Consider the following 19,079-nt stretch of genomic DNA (forward strand, 5'->3'; position numbering starts at 1 on the left):
AGCGTCCTCACCCAATCCCCATCCCTGCTCGTCCTCCCCCAATCCCCTCACTCTCCCACGATTTCTCCTCCCAAACCCTAGCAGCCACCAGCCCACCACCCAATCCTCTTGCGTCTCTCCTCTCTCCTCTCTCCGTCCCAGTCCGCGGCGCTGGAGCAGCGCCGCCGGTGGAGTGCGAGCTGCCGGCGAACAGCGCATCGGCCAGCCCTCAGCGAGAGCGCAGGAGCGGCGCCGCCGATGGAGTGCAAGAACGGGGCGAGCGCGTGGGGGGTGGCGGTGCGGCGCCACCGGTGGAGCGCCGGCCGCCTAGCCATACCCGCAGCCGCAGCCACCATCGCGTGATGCGGTCGTCGTCTTGGTCGTGGCCTTGCATTGGCTGCAGATCGAGGTGCAGCGGTGGGGTGGAGACCACGAGTAGGCATAAAGAGCAGCGCAGCCCTCTTCCTCATCTCCGTGCTCAATGGGAGGAAAACGATCCGGTACCAAACCCTATCAGAGTGAGCCAAGGTCAGCCAGGTTTCTCCACCTCTCCCTTTCTATCCCTCTCTCCCCCGCTCTTGCTTTTTCTCCTTGTGAATCCAGTTGTTTGGGTGATTTTTTGTTGCTAGTGAGTGAGATGGGAAAGGGAAAAAGAAAGGGTGATTGGAGATAGAAGAGGACACAAAGAAAGAGCACAGATCTGCTCCAACAAGTGAAGCACGGCCGCTGCACTGCTGGAGAGGGTGACGATTGTGTGGTATTTCCTTTCCAGATTATTTTTTTGCCACAATTTTCCCTAGATTTTGAGGCAAATTTCTCTTACCTTTTTGCATGTGCATCCAGTTCTTGTGTTGGGTGATTGGCTGCTGATAACGAGGGAGATGGGAAGGGGAAGAAGAAAGGGTGATGGAGGTGGGAGGGGAAGAAGGGACGGAGATGGGAAGGGGAAGAAGAAAGGGTGATGGAGGTGGAAGAAGAGGCCCACAGAGGTGCTTGCTTTTGCGATATGAGAACCATATCCTTCAAGCCTGTCTTCGAGCAACTCAACCTGCATACCAAAGTGAGCCCCTCACTCTGCAGTTTTTTCTTCACATCTTGCAGAGTCCATGACCTCTGCACTTAATATGTGCAACCTAAAGGAAGATAATAAGTACATAAATGATCTACAAAAATTATGAATCGGTATCTAGAGTTTTGCAGGTGCTGATTGTGCTAATTATTCACTATATCACTTCTTACTTGAATCAGTTTGGCAGTGCGAGATTGTGACTAAATCTTGCTCTTTGAGGACCTTCATGCTTTGAACCATAGTGCAAACTCGGTATTTTATATTCAGTTAAAAAACTTCATTTAGGCAAGTTGCTTTGAGAGGCTCACCATGTTGTAAGTTTCTGAATGTGATCCTTGTTAATTTTCTGCCACTAGAGATGTCACTTTTCTCATGTCTTGCACCGCATTCTAGCTGGTTGCAACTTACATGGCCATCTCCATGCTTGTGCACTGCAGCGTCTAAAACATTCATTACTCATTAGCAAGGGAGGCCCTGGTCTTTTAATGTTTGACTGCTGTTCATAGCAACGGAGCTGTTGGAGCAGCTTGGAGAAGAAATTACACCAGAAAGGATATCAAGGAATGGGTTTATTAATTCTCTAAATATACATTATCTCTGCTTGATGGTAGTGCACAGCCTGCAGTCTGTGTTGCAATTAACGTATGTGAATGATCCGTAGTTTTAGAAAGAAACACAGCTTGAGATAATCCTACAATTTTGACTAAATTGACAACTGACTGATGCTCAATTCTATAAGATCAATATTTCCTTCTTCCTCTTACCAACAATTCCTAGACATCCAAATGCCAGTTCAGTTTTGGAATTTACCCTCCTTTGGTCTATTCTGCAGCTTTTAGCTGAGTACATTAGTTAGTCAGGCCAATTATACTTCGGTATTAGATGGCCTATTAATCTGACATACTTTTTTATGCTAATTCTATTCTATGTGTTGCTTTTTCTTTGCGGTATACAGGGTTCATCCATATGGTATACACTTGATTCTTCTAACAAATATAATTGGTGTCATTATCCTATATGTAGGGACCACTATAGTGCTGACATGTTGGTGCCTCCTTGCTAAATAAAAAGTCTGAGCTACTTTTCTTTAGAAACTGAGTTATCACTGCATTATTTTCCCAATTTGGACGTGCATTAAATTAAAATTAAATCCATCTCTCATGCATATCAATTGTGATCTTACAGTTTACTGTTCTTTGTTTAAAGGTTGGATTTCCCTGATATGAAAATCAGCTTTGGTTTTTCTTGGTTATGAGGTAAAAGTTTCTACCGGTAAGATGAAGAGTAAATCACTCGAGCATATCAATTTACATCAACCAGATAACACTTCTGGTACCTTGCCAATGCTTATAGGATTTGTCTGCAGCCTTGGTGATCTTGTCCAGTGGACCAGGTGACTTTGGGCAAAAGACTACAATTGGTATTACTTAGTATATTTATCATTCTTCAGTATTCTCCTTTGTTTTTAGAAATGCTTTATGATTTTGATTATTCTTTGTGCCGTGATCTAAATAAGTTCTGGTTTCGCTCTCTGCCTTTTTCTAGGATAGGAAAACTACAGAGATGGTCATGCTCTCAATCCTTTTTTATTTGATTGATTTTTTGTTTCTCAGTTTGATCATGTGCTCATTACATAGATCTCTCAGAAGCATATCACATTGTTTCTCTGCTCGCACCAGGGAATGATAAATCGCCCGGGCTGTATTTCTTCTTTGTTCCCATACATCCAGCTGTATGGATCGTCCTATTATTTCAATTTAAAGAGTGCTTGAGTAGGTCCACTTATTATTTTATAGGGTAGGTGTTGGTTTTCAGTATTCTGTGGGACTGAAACATTTCACTATGTCAAATTTTGAAAGCAATTTGACTATCAGCAAGATTATCTAACAATCCTGTGTGGATTTGGTTCATTGCAGATCTCAACAGCACTACTTCATCCTCTGTTCTCTTTGATTTAATTCAGGTAAATAGCTATTATAAGCTTTCTCTATTTCACTGCCACTCCCTTCATTCTGGAGATTTGTTATAAATAATCACCATACTAACTCTCAGAGATGCCCCATACAGTAGGTACATATCCCAATTTATATATGGTCCAGAACCTAGGTATCAAGGTGCTGCTACTTGTGTATAAGTATTGCATCTTATATTCCAGCTTTAGCTTTTATCAACCACATCCGGATGATTTGTTAGTCCACTTATTATGATCTTAAAATTTGAATTTTGAACTGACACTTACCTGAAATATCTTTGAACAACCTATAAGAACAAAAATTGACATGTCAAAACACCTGAGTGGTGCAGATTAACCAAGATGATAGGAGTTTTAGAATAATATCCCACTTTGTTGGTGAGTCTGTGATCTCTCTCTCTCTCTCTCTGGAGCAGCAAGCCTCGGCAGAGGTTGGCGCTTTGGAGCCTGAGGACTAGGCGTCCACGGCAAGGGGTGTTGGTGGACGCCGCATCTGGTCATGCCTCTGCTGCTGTACATGCTACCACCTCTTTCTTTCTCTTCCTAATTTAATTTTTGTATAGTTCTATGATTTAAATCCAATGAGAAATCTAATGATTTTTCTGTGGCTATTGTACAGATCTGTGCTAATACTGTACGATTTCTCAGTTTTAAAATTGCTTCTTGTGATTTGTGAAGATTCAGTTAAGTGTAATGTTCCATCACTGTATTTGCACATTGACTACTGCAAGGTTTGTTGCTATATTTTTTTTAATATTTTATCACCTTCTCTCCATGCTCTTTGCAATAACCATTATTCATATTACCAATGCCCATTTTTCCATACAGATCACAGTCCATCTGCCCCCAATAGCTCATGGTTAAAGAGAAAATGGGTGTTGTTCTAACGAGTATAAATTTCCTGTTTATATGTGAGAGCTTTGTTCTCCTCTAAAATGGAGTGAAGGTATCATATGCATCTTCTGCCTAGAAGTTAAATATAGTTCTTCAATTTTACTACTATGGGCTCATGTATGCTAGCTTTGTGATGTTCGTGCAGGTGTAGATTGATCTGAACCATGAACAAACTATTTATGGATGGAGGGTGAACATTATCAGATTGTAGGTATAATTTGTTTCTACGGTGCCTTCTAAATTTCATAGGAAATGAATCATGTAGTTAATAGTTTTATACGTTTTATTAGCTTCTCAACCGGGCTATCTTATTTTTAACCACCTCATGGCCACTTGAGTACTCATGGAAGCATGACTCCTGGTTGTCACAATGTTCTGGAATTATGATCGTAACATCAGCAAGTAGTAATAACTCATCTCGCCTGAATTAGATTTATTTGTAATCGTGCAACAGCAGATCACCAGTAGTTATGATTTAACATTCTGGTTGTGTAGCTCAAATAATGGTAGCTAAGTATGCTAAATATTCAGTATTAGTTACTTTGCCAACCAGTCTAGCATTTGGAAGTGGAATAGAAGATTGGTCTCTCCAGGCTGGTAACTCTGTACTTATGATTTGAACAATAGTGCAAAATGGGATCTTTCCTTTCTCCACTGAAATTTGCTTATATCTATATTCTCGCATTTCATTATTTTCCTACGTGGTACAGATTCATCTGGTACTAAACGAAATAATTATGTATGCTGGTGCAAAAAAAAAACGCATGAATTACTCATGGAATAGTTATCTCCTATACTGCAGATTTTGTATCGGATTGCATTAGCAAAAATATGAAAATGCAGGTTCATGGGAAACATCAAATTGATCTGCTCTCAGTCTCAGCTCCGGACATGCACCTCATTTGTAAGGTAAAGATTTAAAGGTTGAACTCCCATCTTGGTTACTTTTTGAGTATGTGATTTCCTTGCATAATTCGGATCTAAAGACAACTGAAACTGTTGTTGGATCTCCTAACTGAAGTATATATGCGAAGTCCCAATCAACTTGAGGTGATAAATTATATCTCATGTTTAATATATTTGTTTCTTTGGAAAGTAGTAATCCAAGTAATAATTGTTTAGCTTCCAATGGGTACTCTAATCAATCATAAGAGACCGAAAGCCTTATTCACTAATATTTCGAGAGTGCACCTTTCTGTACATAGGAATCTGATGGAAATATTGCCACCAAATCAAGTAGTGTGGGGATTGAAAAAAAAATCATTTCTGTCTCTTCTAGCCAAATTCTATATAAGCCAAGCAACTTATTACTTTTCGTTTTTCATTAGTCAACCTTTGACTATTGTGAGCAGGTTTAGAAACTCGAAAAGGACACAATCAAATTGTGCCACTAAATTGTTGGCATATACAATCCGTGGAAGTATTATCTATTAAATTATATTTAGAAAATAATACAAGTTTGCAATGTTAAAATCTGGTAGAAAAAATATCGCCACGTGAAGTCATGTGGTGGTTCAAGAACCAATTGCATTTTGTCTCTTTTGTCATAAATTCTATACGACCCTCCAGGAATTTTTTAAAATGTATGTCTTGGTATTCTTATATGCTCCAGAATTGAGGAGGAAAAAACACACTTTTCTCTGTAAACTTTGATGTAAACTACATTATCATTTTTAGGTACTTGGCAAGTTCCATTTTCTTCTGTAGTTATTATTTTGATTCTTGGTTTGGCGCTCCACAGAGCGGCACGTTCCATTGTACTTAATGCCTTAGGACACTGAACTTTGACACAAATCCTGAGTTATTGATTAGTCTCTAAATGTGCTTGATGCCTAATGTCCATGATTTCGAATTAGTCTCTAAATGTAAGTTGTAGAACATGTTCCAGGATTTCCATGGAGTATCAAATTGTGAGATTTGGTTGGACGGCTTGGTCCGACTTGTACAGCATTAGCGTCTAAACGCTAACGAGTTTTGTTTCTTGATCTGTGTGAAGGTTTGCATAACTTTAACGCGACGATGCACTTGGTTCCATGCAGGTTGTTTCACATAGTCTGTGATATAAGAACACTGTTAGATGAGAGCAGGAAAAAATGTACTATATAAATAAATTGTCAGTGCGTATTGTTTTGCTACCAGAGCAAACTAGGTTTGCCATTAAAGTACTGCATTATATTACTGCCGATGGTTAGTGGGACGGTTTGTTCTCACTGTTGTACTACTATACTTGGTTTATCAGTTTATGTGGCTTTGGATGTAGTGCATCATAATTTAGTAAAATCACAGTGTCCATATTTTTGTTTGTGCAACGTGTCGTCCTCTCTTAGTGGGACACAATTGTATCCTATATCCTTGTGTTTCTGTTTATTGCAAAGGATAGGAGTTATTGGAAGATATGTTTTTTTTGGTTTGTGTTATTGTTGCTTAGCTGGCTTGGGTTCATTCAATTGCATGCCGTATCATCTATTTTCCATTTTTAGGCGCCTTTTTTTGTCTCTTTATTGTCAGCCTATCTTGCCTGCCCTTTATGCTTTTTACAGTGATGTTTCATTTGGCTATATCATATTTCTTAGCATAGCTCTATATATATTTGGGATACAGAGTAAACTTCGGTTTCGTTTGTTTCAGGAGTGCTACTGCTAGCCATCGCTGAGATAGTTTCTTTGTCAGGTATTTTCCTTTCTTCCCCTTGTACCGCCATGTATTTATCCATAGCCTATATACATGTTATTCTTCATTGCATTTTCATGCTTTGTTTCTGATAAGTGTACCCTCTTGGTTCTTTCTTACCTGTTTTGTGTTTGTTCCCTTCTTGCTATTTTGTTCTTCTCCTACCAGCAAGTGGATAATGGATCACATGGATGAACAAATTAAACAACTTAGCGAGAAGTTGGAGATACAGAGCTGAGAACTCTGATCGGTGTCTCCTGCAACAGGTGACTAACAAAGACAAGCAGATAAACCGACTTAGCAAGACCAGGAATACTTTCATACACAATGTATGCAGGCATGTTGATTGGATTCGGAAGATTATTCAAGATACCCTATATGAGAGGCTGATCTGAAATACAATATCAGGTCGTGCTTATTGAGCTGACGGCGCTAACTCTCACATGTGGCAGTTCACCGTTCAAGCAGCTAAGGAGATCCATACGGTCAGTATATATCCATACAAATTGGAGTCCGACTCCAAGAAGATGATCAGTTCCCCTGTTACTGTTGGTTCTGAACCACACTATGTGGAAAAGGAATGCTTTTCATATTCATTTTAGGCTATTTGGTGAATTCTAAGTGTTTTATTGGAACTATCGCACGTTAATTTCTTTGATTATGTACAATTTCTTAGAATTCACCATACATTGGCCTTTCTAAAGATTAGAACATCACCGTTTGCATCATTTTCAATCGATGGCAACCATTTTCTATTGGACTGTTTAAGCCACGCTTGATGTTGCTTAATTATTATCAAGTTCTATAAATACTCAATATTGTGGCTTACAGGCCATTTACAAGGCCGGGGACGTGCGCCTGACTCGGGATTCCGGTTGACGCCCCATGGCTATGACGGGTCGGCAGTAACGCTAACAAGGTCCATAGGCAACTTTTGTAGATGTTTATTTTGTTGTTTCTTCCATAGAACCCTATAATACTATTTTCATCGAATGTTAGTTACTATAATGTATTTCTCTATTTTCTTAGTTATATGCAAGTGTTTGTTGCTCCATTTGTAGTTTCTTGTGATGTATCATAACAATATCGTTTTGTAAAACCTAAGAAATATATTATCATATTGACGGTTAAATTTTATCGCCGTTATACAGAATGAACATCGGCATGAGCTCCACGGGATCGTGCGCCAAGGCGCACATCTAAATCTTGTAGAACACAAACCGCTGCTCACCAAGTGTGAACGGGGGCTCGTGGTTGTGGAAAGGGGTAATCAGATGCACATGTGGCAGGTGAACCAAATCATCAAACCAGGATCATGACAATGATGATGATGGTTAGTGCTGCAATAGTCGCAAAACAAAGGCCTGAAGAAGGGTTACAGTAGACACAGGACAGTTCCCAATCTCATCAGTCATCACACTCCTTTTCTAAACATTGCCGTCTCGTCTACCGACACAAATGTTCATTGTCAGGACACTTTTCCGGACCAGTGGAATTTTGTAGGTGAGGGCATCTCCAGCGCCGCGACGTGAGCGACCGTTTGTGTCCGCCGTGGCCGGAAATGCATCTGGCACCACCTCCAGCGGGGCGATGTAAAGTGACCGGACCGTCCGCGGAGACGCAAACCTGGCCCAAATATGCGTCAGGTTTGCGTCTCGGAGGACGCTGCGCGGACGCGCAAAGTGCCCGCTCGGTCCTCGCACGGGCCCACCCGGCAGCGGCACAACTGCTTCGTCTTCCGCGGCATTACTTCTAGGCGGCGCGCTGCAGCCTTTGCAGGGGCCGCGTTAATGGCGTGCCTCGGCTTCCGCGAGCGTGCGCAGCTAGTAGGCGTTGCACTGGCAGGCCATTGAAGGCAAGATGGCGTCAGAGCCTCTTAAAGGGACGCTGCCGGCGCCCATTTCCCCGACCAAAACCATTACCAAAATCCCACAGTATCCACCACACCGACGCCATGGGGAAGAAATGCTGGCCGTTCCGGAAGACGAAGAACGACCACGAGGTGCGCCGCCGCCGAGCGATCTTGCCGCCGGATCTGCGGGAGGATCCGGCGTACGCGCTAAACTCCTACAACTGGATTTCCTTCGGGACATGGCAGTTCGACGCGCGGCGCCGCGCTGCCTACCTCGCCGACGTAGACTACTTCGAGCGCGAGATCGCCGCCGAAAAAGAAGAGAACGACCACGAGGACGTGGACGGGGACGGCGACGAGGACGAGGACGGCGACGTGACCATGCCGCAGTACGACCACGACGACGGCGTACCGGCGTGGGATCCGGAGACCCAGCCGCCGGACATTTCAGAGGAGGAGGCCATTGCCATGGCACTGACCAACAGCGAGCAGGACGAGCTCAATGAGCTCGCTTTGTGGGACGGGCTCGCAATCCAGCTCCGCGAGTCAGCGCTCGCGCAGGGGAGGCCGGCGACTCCTCCGGCCACGCCGACGCGTTCCAACGTCCGCGCTCCGCCTGCTGCTCCAGCGTGGGATCCCTGGCCACATCCTCCTGCCCGTGCGGCGGTACCTCCTCCACCGCCGGCGTACGAGCTTCCATGGCTGACGCCGCAGCTGATTGACCTCGTCAGCGACGACGACCAGTAGACAGCGCGTATTTTAGCACACATTTCTGGCTTTTTTATGTCCTTTTTATCATGTAAATTATGGCGTATGAATGAAAAAAAAAATTATGCGTCGTGCCGCTGGAGCCACCCCCGACGCAAACGGACGCCCGGACGGTTTCGACCATTTGCCGACGCAAACAGACACGACGCGTCCGTTTGGACGTCCCAAATGCGTCGTGCCGCTGGAGATGCCCTGAAAAGATGAAGATTCTTGAGCCATTGTTCATGACAACTACGATGAAACCATGTTTAGGACTCATTGCCAGGGATTTCAGCTATGTCATGAACTAAAACAAGTAAGAGCTTATGTAGTAATGTGGGCTGTTCGTTAACGGTTAGTACTAGTAGAACATAGGAATGGACAAAATTACTCTGAAATTTTAGGGGTAGGCACATCTAGCAAAGTGTAAAATTGTAGTGTGTACACGGGTGCATCTGATGTGGCAATATCTATTGGTTAACCGTTAGTAAAACATAGGAATGGTCAGAAATACTTAAACTTTGTACTGTGTACACAGTAGACGGGTGCAGCTGACAGAAGAGCCGAACTACAGGACCGACGTGTGCGTACTACTTGGTACTGCATCAGGTTGTTTAACATGTGACCTCGGGATAACATGCTGAGACTAGCCTTTTCCACAGGACAGTACAACTTGTAAAAGGCAATCAGGGTTAACTTTGCGGCACTACGACACACCTTTTTGGCTTGACAGAAGAGGCTTATGTACAAGGAAAGATGAACACATGCATTAAGCGGCTGCGCGAGGAAAAGGCGACCCGGGCCAAGGGGCAGGTGCAAGCCTACGTGGGTGGCCGTGGCGGCAACGGCGGCGCCGGAGGTGGGCAGGCCGGCAGGTACAACAAGAAGGGGGGTGGGCAGGGGGCGCCTCCCAACTCGAAGAGCAAGGGCAAGAACAAGGCCGAGGCCGGGAGTGCCACGGGGGCCGTGGGAGGCGAATGCTTCTGATGTGGAAGGGAGGGCCACTTCCAATCGGAGTGCCCCAATGAGCCGGTGTGCGTTCTGTGCAGCCGTGAAGGGCATGCGTCGGCCAACTGTCCTACTCGGGGGCGTCCGATGATGTTGCAGCAAATGGGGCAGGCCATCACTGGCGGGGGGTGATACGCGTGAGGCACACGTCCGTTGGGAACCCCAAGAAGAAGGTGTGATGCGTACAGCAGTAAGTTTTCCCTCAGTAAGAAACCAAGGTTATCGAACCAGTAGGAGTCAAGAAGCACGTGAAGGTTGTTGGTGGCGGAGTGTAGTGCGGTGCAACACCAGGGATTCCGGCGCCAACGTGGAACCTGCACAACACAATCAAAGTACTTTGCCCCAACGTAACAGTGAGGTTGTCAATCTCACCGGCTTGCTGTAAACAAAGGATTAGATGTATAGTGTGGAAAATGATGTTTGCGAGGAACAGTAAAAACAAGTATTGCAGTAGATTGTATTCGATGTAAAGAATGGACCGGGGTCCACAGTTCACTAGTGGTGTCTCTCCAATAAGAAATAGCATGTTGGGTGAACAAATTACAGTTGGGCAATTGACAAATAAAGAGCGCATGACAATGCACATACATATCATGATGAGTAGTGTGAAATTCAATTGGGCATTACGACAAAGTACATAGACCGCTATCCAGCATGCATCTATGCCTAAAAAGTTCACCTTCAGGTTAGCATCCGCACCCCTTCCAGTATTAAGTTGCAAACAACAGACAATTGCATTAAGTATGATGCGTAATGTAATCAACACAAATATCCTTAGACAAAGCATTGATGTTTTATCCCTAGTGGCAACAGCACATCCACAACCTTAGAACTTTCACATCACTTTGTCCCAGATTAAATGGAGGCATGAACCCACTATCGAGCATAAATACTCCCTCTTGGAGTTACAAGTATCAACTTGGCCAGAGCCTCTACTAGCAACGGAGAGCATGCAAGATCTTAAACAACACATATATGATAGATTGATAATCAACATAACATAGTATTCCATATTCATCGGATCCCAACAAACGCAACATGTAGCATTACAAATAGATGATCTTGATCATGATAGGCAGCTCACAAGATCTAACATGATAGCACAATGAGGAAAAGACAACCATCTACCTACTGCTATGGACCCATAGTCCAGGGGTGAACTACTCACACATCACTCCGGAGGCGATCATGGCGATGAAGAGTCCTCCGGGAGATGATTTCCCTCTCCGGCAGGGTGCCGGAGGCGATCTCCTGAATCCCCCGAGATATGATTGGCGGCGGCGGCGTCTCTGGAAGGTTTTCCGTATCGTGGCTCTCGGTACTGGGGTATTCGCGACGAAGACTTTTTATAAGCGGAAGGGCAGAGTCGGGGGGCTAACGAGGGGGCCACACGCTAGGGCGGTGCGGGCCCCCTTGGGCCACGCAGCCCTAGTGTGGCGGCGCCTCGTCGCCCCACTTCGTATCCCCCTCGGTCTTCTGGAAGCTTCGTGGAAAAATAAGACCCTGGTCGTTGATTTAGTCCAATTCCAAGAATATTTCCTTTGTAGGATTTCTGAAACCAAAAACAGCAGAAAATAGCAACTGGCTCTTCGGCATCTTGTCAATAGGTTAGTGCCTGAAAATGCATAAATATGACATAAAGTGTGTATAAAACATGTGTGTATCATCATAAAAGTAGCATGGAACATAAGAAATTATAGATACGTTTGAGACGTATCAAGCATCCCCAAGCTTAGTTCCTACTCGTCCTCGAGTAGGTAAATGATAACAAAGATAATTTCTGAAGTGACATGCTATTATAATCTTGATCAATACTATTGTAAAGCACATGAGCTGAGATCAAATTATTCAAAGCAAATATCTATAATTGATATAAGAGATGATAATGCAAGAGTTAAACAAGCTAAAAGTTTTCATGAACTATTGCTTTAAAGACATGAAACCGTACAAAGTTCATTAGAGATGTTTTAAGTATCCAGTGTAGAAGTTCTATCCTTCATTCCAAGCATCAAGTAAATTTTCACAACAAAGAAGGATTCAGTCAAGTAAAATTAAACATGAACGTCATGAATCAACTGTTTCGAAGCCTACTCAACCGGTGAGCGCAAGCATTTGGTATTGGCACCAGGATGTTATGGCATAAAGAATGTTAATGGGAGTTTGGAAGGCCAATGAAAGAAAGTCTCACAAAGCTATAAGTGATCATTAGACAAGAGGAAGTCTTATAATCGAAGCTATGCGAGGAGTAGTGATTGCCATGCAACGGATGCACATAGAGCTATATGTGTATGAAAGCTCTCCAATGGAACTAGTGGGGGTGCATCCAACTTGGTTGCTCACGAAGACCTAGATCACTTTTGAGGAAGCTCATCATTGGAATATACAACCCAAGTTCTATAGTGTAAATTCCCCACATAGTTATACTAGTAAAACATGAAAACTCTCTCATATGGAGTATAGGTGCTAAACATGAGCACAAATGATGACTATGAATACTGCAGGTGCTAAAACATGAGCACAAGTGTGGATAAAAGATAGTAATGCTGCCCCCTTTTTCTTTTCTTTTTTTTCTTTCCCCCCTTTTTTTTTCTTTTTCTCCCCTTTTTTTCTTTTTTTTATTTCTCTTCTTGATGGCCTCCATGGCTCTTTTCACTTTTAGGGGCAACATCCTAATATGAAAACACACTTTTTGGTACAAATAACTCATAATGAATGAAACATGATGTATAAAACTGTATGCCTCTGCCAGTGTAGCAGGATGTGCAATGATCTAGCGTAACATGGGTAAACCACACATCAGCTGTATAGAATCATGCAAAGCAATATATAAATAATAAATGACAACAAGTCATGTAATGTAAGATGGAAGTTGCATGGCAATATATCTCGGAACAGCTATGGAAATGCTGTGGTAGGTAGGTATAGTGGATGTTTTGAGGAAGATGTATGGCTTATGTGTAGGAGAACAAGAGAAAGTCCTCCCACGGGTTTGGATGTACTGGCGAAGTATGCACAATTCTCAATGTGAGCAAAAGGCAATGCACAGTACCGAAGAGGCTAGCAAATTTGGATGGTGGAAGTGCCAAAAACCGTAGCTTAACATTAGTCAAAAAGAACTCGCAAGCTTATTGCAAACATCTAGCAGGTTCAACATTAAGAGCATGATTAAAATTTACTCCAAGTAGGGCCGTTCACGGCGGCACAAGTACCCCGCTAGCTCCCTCGACCTTCAGCACAACTTAGTTATTACGATGAACTCTTAGACATGGAAAGCTATCAAGTCCAACTACACCTTCAACAATTTAAGTAGAGTTTGTAGTACGGCACAAGCTTAAAGACAACAATCCACTACCGATTTTAACTTACTTAAACAACAAGCCTTACCATCTAAATACCTCAAAACGTTTGCAAAGAATCAGATTATCAAAGCTCAATGATCTACAAGTATTTCATTATACCACTACCACATGCAACATTTTCTGAACCAACCATATAACAATTAACGAAGCAGTTTCAACCTTCGCCATGAACATTAAGAATAAAGCTAAGAACATATGTGTTCATATGAAACAGCGGAGCGTGTCTATCTCCCACACAATGAATGTTAGGATCCAATTTTATTCAAACAAAACAAAAACAAGAACATACGGACGCTCCAAGTAAAGCACATAAGATGTGACGGAATAAAAATATAGTTTCACTAGAGGTGACCTGACAATTTGTCGATGAAGAAGGGGATGCCTTGGGCATCCCCAAGCTTAGATGCTTGAGTCTTCTTGAAATATGCAGGGATGAACCACGGGGGCATCCCCAAGCTTAGAGTTTTCACTCTCCTTGATCATATTGTATCATCCTCCTCTCTTTATCCTTGAAAACTTCCTCCAAACCAAACTCAAAACAAACTCATTAGAGGGTTAGTGCATAATCAAAAATTCACATGTTCAGAGGTGACATAATCATTCTTAACACTTCTGGTCATTGCATAAAGCTACTGAAAGTTAATGGAACAAAGAAATCCATCAAGCATAGCAAAACAGGCAATGCGAAATAAAAGGCAGAATCTGTCAAAACAGAACAGTCTGTAAAGACGAATTTTTCTGGAGCACTTAACTTGCTCAGATAAAAATGCTCAAATTGAATGAAAGTTGCGTACATATTTGAGGATCACTCACGTAAATTGGCAGATTTTTCTTAGTTACCTACAGAGAATACTACTCAAATTCGTGACAGCAAGAAATCTATTTCTGCCCAGTAATCCAAATCTAGTATGATCTTTACTATCAAAGACTTTACTTGGCACAACAATGCAACAAAATAAAAATAAGGAGAGGTTGCTACAGTAGTAACAACTTCCAAGACTCAAATATAAAACAAAAGTGCAGAAGTAAAATAATGGGTTGTCTCCCATAAGCGCTTTTCTTTAACGCCTTTCAGCTAGGCGCAGAAAGTGTGAATCAAGTATTATCAAGAGATGAAGCATCAACATCATAATTTGTTCTAATAATAGAATCAAAAGGTAACTTCATTCTCTTTCTATGGAAGTGTTCCATACCTTTCTTGAGAGGAAATTGATATTTAATATTACCTTCCTTCATATCAATAATAGCACCAATAGTTCGAAGAAAAGGTCTTCCCAAAATAATGGGACAAGATGCATTGCATTCAATATCCAAGATAACAAAATCAACGGGGACAAGGTTATTTTTAACCGTAATGCGAACATTATCAATCCTCCCCAAAGGTTTCTTTGTAGAATTATCAGCAAGATTAACATCCAAATAACAATTTTTCAATGGTGGCAAGTGAATCATATTATAGATTTTCTTAGGCATAACGGAAATACTTGCACCCAGATCAGATAAAGCATTACAATCAAAATCATTGACCTTCATCTTAATGATGGGCTCCCAACCATCTTCTAACTTCCTAGGAATAGAAGTTTCAAGTTTCAGTTTCTCTTCTCTAGCTTTAATGAGAGCATTGTAATATGTTTTGTAAAGGCCAAATTTATAGCACTAGCATTGGGACTTTTAGCAAGTTTTTGTAAGAACTTTATAACTTCAGAGATGTGACAATCATCAAAATCTAAGCTATTATGATCTAAAGCAATGGGATCATTGTCCTCAACATTTTGAAATTTTTTAGCAGTTTTATCATAAGCAGTTTCAGCAGTTTTAGCAGTTTCAGGCAGTTTTGCAAGCTTTGCATTAGGAGTAGAAACATTGCCAACACCAATTATTTTACCATTGATAGTAGGAGGTGTAGCAACATGTGAAGCATTAGCATTACTAGTGGTGGTAATAGTCCAAACTTTAGCTACATTATTCTCTTTAGCATTTTCTTCTTTTTCCCACCTAGCATGTAATTCGGCCATCAATCTAATATTCTCATTAATTCGAACTTGGATGGCGTTTGCTGTAGCAAATGACTTAATATCTTTATTTTAATTAGGCATAACTTTCAATTTTAAAAGATCAACATCAGCAGCAAGACTATCAACCTTAGAAGCAAGAATATCAATTTTTCCAAGCTTTTCTTCAACAGATTTGTTAAAAGCAGTTTGTGTATTAATAAATTCTTTAAGCATGGCTTCAAGACCAGAGGGTACATTCCTATTATTGTTGTAAGAATTACCATAACCATTACCATTATTAGAAGGGTATGGCCTATAGTTGTTACCAGAAATATTCCTATAAGCATTGTTGTTGAAATTATTATTTTTAATGAAGTTCACATCAACATGCTCTTCTTGAGCAACCAATGAAGCTAAAGGAACATTATTAGGATCATCATTAGTCCTACCATTCACAAGCATAGACATAATAGCATCAATCTTATCACTCAAGGAGGAGGTTTCTTCAACAGAATTTACCTTCTTACCTTGTGGAACCCTTTCCGTGTGCCATTCAGAGTACTTAATCATCATATTATCAAGAAGCTTTGTTGCGGCGCCTAGAGTGATGGACATAAAAGTACCTCCAGCAGCTGAATCCAATAAGTTCCGCGAAGAAAAATTCAATCCTGCGTAAGAGGTTTGAATGATCATCCAATTAGTCAGTCCATGGGTAGGGCAATTTTTAACCAAAGATTTCATTCTTTCCCATGCTTGGGCAACATGCTCATTATCCAATTGCTTAAAATTCATTATGCTACTTCTCAAAGATATAATTTTAGCAGGAGGATAATATCTACCAATGAAAGCATCCTTACATTTAGTCCATGAATCAATACTATTCTTAGGCAAAGACAGCAACCAATCTTTAGCTCTTCCTCTTAAATAGAAAGGAAACAATTTTAATTTTATAATGTCACCATCTACATCCTTATACTTTTGCATTTCACAAAGTTCAACAAAATTATTAAGATGGGCAGCAGCATCATCAGAACTAACACCAGAAAATTGCTATCTCATAACAAGATTTAGTAAAGGAGGTTTAATTTCAAAGAATTTAGCTGTAGTAGCAGGTGGAGCAATAGGTGTGCATAAGAAATTATTATTTGTGCTTGTGAAGTCACACAACTTAGTATTCTCAGGAGTACCCATTTTAGCAATAGTAAATAAAGCAAACTAAATAAAATAAATGCAAGTAACTATTTTTTTTGTGTTTTTAATATGGAGAACGCAAACAAGATAGTAAATGAAGTAAAGCAAGTAACTAATTTTTTTGTATTTTGATATAAGAAAGAAAACAAAGCAGTAAATAAAATAAAGTAAAGCAAGATAAAAACAAAGTAAAGAGATTGGAAGTGAGAGACTCCCCTTGCAGCGTGTCTTGATCTCCCCGGCAACGGCGCCAGAAAATGTGCTTGATACGCGTGAGGCACACGTCCGTTGGGAACCCCAAGAGGAAGGTGTGATACGTACAGCAGTAAGTTTTCCCTCAGTAAGAAACCAAGGTTATCGAACCAGTAGGAGTCAAGAAGCACGTGAAGGTTGTTGGTGGCGGAGTGTAGTGCGGCGCAACACCAGGGATTCCGGCGCCAACGTGGAACCTACACAACACAATCAAAGTACTTTGCCCCAACGTAACAGTGAGGTTGTCAATCTCACCGGCTTGCTGTAAACAAAGGATTAGATGTATAGTGTGGAAAATGATGTTTGCGAGGAACAGTAAAAACAAGTATTGCAGTAGATTGTATTCGATGTAAAGAATGGACCGGGGTCCACAGTTCACTAGTGGTGTCTCTGCAATAAGAAATAGCATGTTGGGTGAACAAATTACAGTTGGGCAATTGACAAATAAAGAGGGCATGACAATGCACATACATATCATGATGAGTAGTGTGAAATTCAATTGGGCATTATGACAAAGTACATAGACCGCTATCCAGCATGCATCTATGCCTAAAAAGTCCACCTTCAGGTTAGCATCCGCACCCCTTCCAGTATTAAGTTGCAAACAACAGACAATTGCATTAAGTATGCTGCGTAATGTAATCAACACAAATATCCTTAGACAAAGCATTGATGTTTTATCCCTAGTGGCAACAGCACATCCACAACCTTAGAACTTTCTGCCACTGTCCCAGATTAAATGGAGGCATGAACCCACTATCGAGCATAAATACTCCCTCTTGGAGTTACAAGTATCAACTTGGCCAGAGCCTCTACTAGCAACGGAGAGCATGCAAGATCTTAAACAACACATATATGATAGATTGATAATCAACATAACATAGTATTCCATATTCATCGGATCCCAACAAACGCAACATGTAGCATTACAAATAGATGGTCTTGATCATGATAGACAGCTCACAAGATCTAACATGATAGCACATTGAGGAGAAGACAACCATCTAGCTACTGCTATGGACCCATAGTCCAGGGGTGAACTACTCACACATCACTCCGGAGGCGATCATGGTGATGAAGAGTCCTCCGGGAGATGGTTCCCCTCTCTGGCAGGGTGCCGGAGGCGATCTCCTGAATCCCCCGAGATAGGATTGGCGGCGGAGGCGTCTCTGGAAGGTTTTCCGTATCGTGGCTCTCGGTACTGGGGTATTCGCGACGAAGACTTTTTATAGGCGGAAGGGCAGAGTCGGGGGGCTAACGAGGGGGCCACACGCTAGGGCGGCGCGGGCCCCCCTTGGGCCACGCGTCCCTAGTGTGGCGGCGCCTCGTCGCCCCACTTCGTATCCCCCTCGGTCTTCTGGAAGCTTCGTGGAAAAATAAGACCCTGGGCGTTGATTTCGTCCAATTCCGAGAATATTTCCTTTGTAGGATTTCTGAAACCAAAAACAGCAGAAAACAACAACTGGCTCTTCGGCATCTTGTCAATTGGTTAGTGCCAGAAAATGCATAAATATGACATAAAGTGTGTATAAAACATGTGAGTATCATCATAAAAGTAGCATGGAACATAAGAAATTATAGATACGTTTGAGACGTATCAGGGGGTTCTACAACATCGAGGTGGAGCCGCTCGAGGGGTTGGGCCAGGAGGAGACATTCGAGGCGGTCATCCACTTCCAGGGGGCCCCGCTCGAGGGGTCGGGCCAGGAGGAGACGTTCGAGGCGCTCCAACTCGCCGACGAGCTCAAGAACCTCCTAGACGGCTCTTGGGATTGGAGGGTTGCTAAGGTTTCGGAGAAGGAGTTCTCCGTGCGCTTTCCGTCTAGGGAGACGCTGCGCATGAGTACAAGGAGAGGCAAGATTTACCTTCCGCTGAGCAAGATGGACGTTGACATCAGGGAGGCGTTCGTCGGTTCGCGGCCGGGCAAGGCCGTGCCGCCAGTGTGGGTGGAGCTCACCGGGCTCCCCGGGGACCTCATGGAGAGGGAGCGCCTCATGGCGGGGCTCACAATGATTGGCAGGCCGCTCGACGTGGACGAGCTGTCCGTAAAGAAATGGAAGACCGAGCCGGTCCGTGTGAGGTTCCAATGCC

The 19,079-nt window shown here is 42.5% G+C and overlaps 1 long non-coding RNA gene across 19 annotated transcripts; it reads left to right on the top strand.

Annotated features, from left to right (window-relative positions):
- LOC127294250 (uncharacterized) lies at positions 1 to 7,878 on the top strand. 19 transcript variants are annotated; one of them, XR_007846499.2, is made up of 14 exons: positions 1 to 507; positions 609 to 736; positions 823 to 1,039; positions 1,228 to 2,320; positions 2,402 to 2,441; positions 2,965 to 3,011; positions 3,437 to 3,533; positions 3,640 to 3,751; positions 3,849 to 3,966; positions 4,060 to 4,121; positions 4,758 to 4,823; positions 5,803 to 6,584; positions 6,753 to 7,069; positions 7,416 to 7,638. It is a non-coding gene; the product is annotated as an uncharacterized lncRNA (long non-coding RNA). The 19 variants fall into 19 exon arrangements; XR_007846490.2 differs by having other exon boundaries at positions 1,228 to 1,362; positions 2,255 to 2,320; positions 2,402 to 3,011; XR_007846491.2 differs by having other exon boundaries at positions 1,228 to 1,362; positions 2,255 to 2,304; positions 2,402 to 3,011.
- The last annotated feature ends 11,201 nt before the right edge of the window (positions 7,879 to 19,079 follow it).

The sequence above is a fragment of the Lolium perenne genome, chromosome 4 (genome assembly GCF_019359855.2).
Source record: "Lolium perenne isolate Kyuss_39 chromosome 4, Kyuss_2.0, whole genome shotgun sequence".
NCBI classification, from domain to species: domain Eukaryota; kingdom Viridiplantae; phylum Streptophyta; class Magnoliopsida; order Poales; family Poaceae; genus Lolium; species Lolium perenne.